The sequence below is a fragment of the Pyrus communis genome, chromosome 10 (assembly GCF_963583255.1).
Source record: "Pyrus communis chromosome 10, drPyrComm1.1, whole genome shotgun sequence".
In the NCBI taxonomy this organism is placed as follows: domain Eukaryota; kingdom Viridiplantae; phylum Streptophyta; class Magnoliopsida; order Rosales; family Rosaceae; genus Pyrus; species Pyrus communis.
In genome coordinates, this window is record NC_084812.1 from 14,851,694 (window position 1) to 14,857,234 (window position 5,541).

The 5,541-nt window shown below is 37.5% G+C and overlaps 1 pseudogene; it reads right to left on the reverse strand.

The window, feature by feature from the left end:
- LOC137746903 (L10-interacting MYB domain-containing protein-like) lies at positions 1 to 986 on the reverse strand (annotated as a pseudogene).
- Between the last annotated feature and the right edge of the window lie 4,555 nt (positions 987 to 5,541).

Consider the following 5,541-nt stretch of genomic DNA (forward strand, 5'->3'; position numbering starts at 1 on the left):
TTATTGTTCTTTGTTGAACATATATTTCAACCAAGTTAGCTGGACTTCAGGATCTTGTATCGTGGTAAACACCTCTCGCTTCTTTGCAGCACAAAATAAACATGTAGCAAACAATCATAACTCGCTAGGTGGCTTACAACCAGGCAATTGTGCAACAACCGCTAACACTTCCGGAATACTACTACCTATAAGCAGCGACCTCATCAATGAGTTTGCAGAACTCCTAGTTTCATAAGCTTCAACAAGATAGTCAATTTGACCACAAAGTTTTGCAACACCTCCAATTTTTTTCCCTTTCTTATCAACCTTCTTCTTTTGCAATTCTCCTTGGTTAGCCGCTCTTTTTTTTTCCCTTCCTACTTGCTTGCCTTAGATCATGCATAGTCTCAGTTTCTTCCTCATCATATGAATCAATTTGTCCTACAGATTCCTCTCTTGACTCTGGTGGTAGTACTCCAGATGATGGTGCCCAGGCATGTTCACCGGTAGCAATTGTACTCAAGAACATCCTATCTAACTTGTCCTCCATCTCAGGACTAATGCCTTTTTTTTCGCAATTTTCCATATTCTTTGTTTATCTACAAGTAAGAAAGAATATGGTTAATACATATTGCATGATATCATAATACATATTAAAAGATAAGTACACAAACCTGAATTTTATTGTTCCATCACTCCTCAGAGGCATCAACGGTACCCTTGCTTGAATTCCACCCTAGGCCAGTTTCTTTACCAACTAGCTCTTTACACAACTTCCACTCATTTTTAAGTGTATCCCACTTATTTTTCAGTTGCTTTTTTTCATAATCATGCCCTGTCTCTGCCTTGAAGTTAGCTCTAATATTTACATATCCTTCTTTGTCAAAGTGAGTGCCCGGACGATGTCCGGCCTCAACCTTCTTGATGCAAACATCACAAAATATTGATATATTGTGCGCATTCCATGTAGCTACAGGATTTGACGAAGATGCCCCCTTCTTTGCCATCGATACCAACTACTGATTTGTATACATACATACATACATGCATATATATATATATATATATATATATATATATATATTAAAACACGAACAAATGATGTTGTAATATAACCAAGAAATAACCAATAAATGATCCATATACAACTGCAAATAGATTACATCACAGATTGGGTTCACAGTTTGTATATATACATACATATAAATACATATATATATATATATATATCAAGAAATAACCAATAAATGATTACATCACATTTTGGGTTCATAGTTTGTAATACAAAAGATTACAATTTGTAATACATATACATACATATACATACAAAAGATTACATCATAGTTTGGGTTCACAGTTTGTATATATACATACATATAAATACATATACATACATAACCAATAAATGATTACATCACAATTTGGGTTCACAGTTTGTAATACAAAAGATTACAGTTTGTAATACATATACATACATATACATACAAAAGATTACATCACAGTTTGTAATACAAAAGATTAAAGTTTGTAATACATATACATACATATACATGCAGCTGTTTTCCTGTAAAAACAATTTCAGCAGCACCAAATTACTTTGTAAATAAAACTGTCTATATTCCAAAGGGTAAAAGTCTGAACCTTGCCAAAAAGTCACCTACGTAGGATATACACACCCACGGTTTTAAACATAACCAAGTTGATAGTGGTTCCTCAAGAACCACTCATAAAACCTTGCAGTTTGGGTTCACACTTTGTAATATAACCAAGAAATAACCAATAAATTATCCACATACATATATATATATATATATATATATACATACATACATAAATGATCCCTTACTGCAGCTATGTTTAAATGCTTTAGCTATAGCCCGGGACTCCTTTGGTCGAGGAAGTAAAATTTTTATTACAACCAGAGATCGACACCTACTGGAGCAAGTTGAAGTTAATATAATATATCTGGCTTGAAAAATGAAGGAAGAAGAAGCTCTTGAGCTCTTTAGTTGGCATGCCTTTCGAAATCCCTGTCCTAATGAAGAATACAGTGAATTGACAAGAAGTGTTCTATATAATACAAGAGAATAACAACTGCATATAATACTTGGTTCCATATAATACAAGAGAATGAGAGGGAAATCTGTAAGTACTTGGTTCCATATAATACAAGAAGTGTTCTATACTTGAAGTTTTGATGCACTAAGTGATGAGGATGAGAGGGAAATTTGTAAGTACTTGGTTCCATATAATACAACAGAATAACAACTGCAGATGTTTGTATGTAATTCATTATTGCACATATGCACTAACATGTTCCTTATTCACTATTTTTTATTAGGGAACAGAAGAAATTGAAGAATGTGTACTGCATATGCTTCGCAGTTTATCAGAAGAATTATTGGCGAGATCAAGCAACTCGATACCACATTAAAATGTAGCTGTCTACCAAGTGGGAATAGATTCTTGGGTGAACGAGATTAACAGCTTAGACGGGGGGATCATACGATGTTCAAATGGTCGGAATTTGGGGCATGGGTGGAATGGGGAAAACATCAGTTGCAAAAGCCATCTATAACAAGTTCTACCATAGCTTTGAGTACAAAAGTTTCCTTGCAAATGTTAGGGAAACTGCAAAGGAATTGAATGGCATGACGAATTTGCAAGAAAAGCTTCTTTTTGATATCTTCAAACCAACCAAGATGGAGGTTGGTGATGTTCATGGAGGTATTAATCTGATAAAATAAAAACTTCGAAGCAGAACGGTACTAGTCATAATTGACGATGTAGATCATGTGGACCAATTAGAAACATTGGAAATTACAGACCCTGCAGTAGATCAGGTTCTATCCAGGTTTTTTTTTTATCTTAAATAGCAAAAGTAAGACATTGCAGTAGATTAGGGGATAGCTAAGCAGGTCAAAGCATATGGTTCTGTTTAGGCATACATGCCTTGCATTGCATTGTCTGAAAAGAAACCGAATGAAAACCACACAGACCATAAAAGACACATTTGGCAAAAGTGTAATCCTCACTATAATACATACAGACCATAACACACACAGACCATGATCTGTTACACAACTACCAAACCAAGTTTGCAGGAGAATTCAGAAACTCTCCATAACCAAATTTCATGTAATGGTTGACTGAAGAATTCAGAAGAAAAAACAAAAAAAAAAACAAAAAACAAATAGCATAAATGAAGAATTCAAAAAAAAATATATAAAACAAGATAGCAGGGAAGAGAGATAAGATACGAACCTGGAGGTTGGAGTTTCAGAAGAGACTGCGAGAGCTTGAAGAAGACAATGAAATGGCGTCGTAGAAGGGTGAGCTGAATCGCAAGAGACGCATGACAAATCAGAAGCACAATTCATAGATTAGAAGCAGAGCAAAGCTCTATAAGAAATTATCCCTTACCTAAACCCAAATCAGAAGCAGACATTCTTTATAAAAACGAATACAGAAGTAATCAAATTTCTCTCTCAATTTTTCTTGTTTCCTCCACAAACCCTAATTTTTTCCCCAATTAATTTTTTCCCAATTAATTTTTTCCACAAACCATATCACCTTCCCCAATTAATTTTTTCCCCACCCTCCATCCCTAATTGTTTTTCCCGACACCCATACCCTTATCCCTTTGCTCTTCTCACCCCTCTTTCCCTAATCTCCCCATCCCCAATTTGAAAAATTCAAACAAATAAATAACAAATTTTTACAAGAGAAGCTTACCAAAGGAACCTGGAGAAACCTGGAGAACGAGAGAGATCGCTGGTTTTTGGAACAAGAGAATGAGTGAACAAGAGAGTGGTTTTCTCCTAGTTCGGGTATGTGCAATAGCTCTGAAGGCGAGAGCGTAGGTGAAGGGAAAGGAGGGCAATTTTGGGTTATTGAATATTTCATTAAACGTACACTGTTCACTCGTGTGTTTCGAAAATAAGCTGTTTTTGGAAGCTACTATTTGCAGCTTCAGGTTTTGGGCTTTTTTTCACCCCAAACTTTGAAACAAAGCTGCTTTTCAAAGTTTACCAAACACCAAAAACTCTCATAGCTTTTTTTCATATCAGCTTTTTTTTTAATCACCTCAATCCCAAACTGCATCTACGTGTGATTTCCCACCATTCCTTGGACCTTGTCCAAGACAAATAAAGTTCAGACTCAAGCAGCTCGACAAACAAGACCTCGCATGTCGAGGACTATTAGTTGATATGTTATTACTGCCTACAAGCAAAGTTAATACATTTCTCTATTTTCAATGAAGATTGAAGGAATTATTCACAAGCCTGGAACAAATGCATAAACAAACTGAGCACCCCTGCCAAAGTACAAGACATTACTACCTTTGCAGACATGGTGTGAGCTCTCCCATTAGGAGAGGGTAAACTGATTCGAGATGTCCAGACGTGGATGGGTTTTACAACTGCTCAACTTCCCCTCAATGCATTAACTTCCTGCTCAGGACTACTTCTAGAAGTGTCCACAATATACTTTTTCCTAAAAAAACTTAGTCGACTAAAGGATTCAATTCTGTGGGAGCCCATTTCTCTAATCGGAAGAGACGTTAAGTGCAGGATCCTTGCTTATGAAAGAATTCGCATGACTAGATGGTTTGTCATCGACGTCCAAGTCTTCATGAACGTAACTCGACTCTAAAGTGTTGCAATACTAGTTAAGCGACCTACAGAATCAAGTTACAATTGTTGCCTAAGAGATCTGTATCGAGCTGCGTCCAGCTTAGAAGATCAAGGGACTAACAGCTCGGAAAGATATGGCCTATGAGTCGTGATTTCACCTACAACTTAAGCCTAAAATGCCTCTAAGAGCTAGGGCCAACGCCGAAAGTGGTCATACGGGTCGTCTAATTCTGTAAGTGAGACGCCCGACTGACGACCCAACGGCTGGCAGCCCTAGGCCATCTGTAAGCCGAGACTTACACTTGCTATGACTACATGGACCCATCTGCTTATTTAAAAGTAGCACTTCCAGCCAACGGTTTACGGTTTAAGTCTTGCAAAAGCTAAAGCTGAAATGTACGACTATAACAGCTACGCAGACTCCTTTACTTTCTACGAGAAGCACGTGTCCGGCTGCCGACTTGCAATATGCCCTGGGAGGGCTAAGGCTCGTGCAACTGCTAAAGCCAAGATTCACGACTATAGCAGCTACTCGGACTCCTTTGCTTTCTACGTCCCGTCACCGACTCTATAAATTAAAATTTTCACAATATGCCTTAAAAGGGCCAAGGCTCGTGTAGCCGGTAAAGCCGAGATTCACGACTATAATAGTTACGTAGACTCTTCTGCTTTCTACAAAAGGCACGTGACCAGCCGCCGACTTTATAAGTTAAAAATTTCACAACATGCCCTGGGATGGCCAAGGCTCGTAAAGCCACTAAAGATGAGATTCACGACTATAGCAGTTACGCAGACTCACCTGCTTTCTATGGAGGCTATAAGTTCGGCTGCTAGCTCTATAAGTTAGAAATCTTGCATTTGTTCCTCATGCAGGTAAAGCTCCTTATGCATCAAAGCCAAAACTAAAACATAAGTGACGACGTGG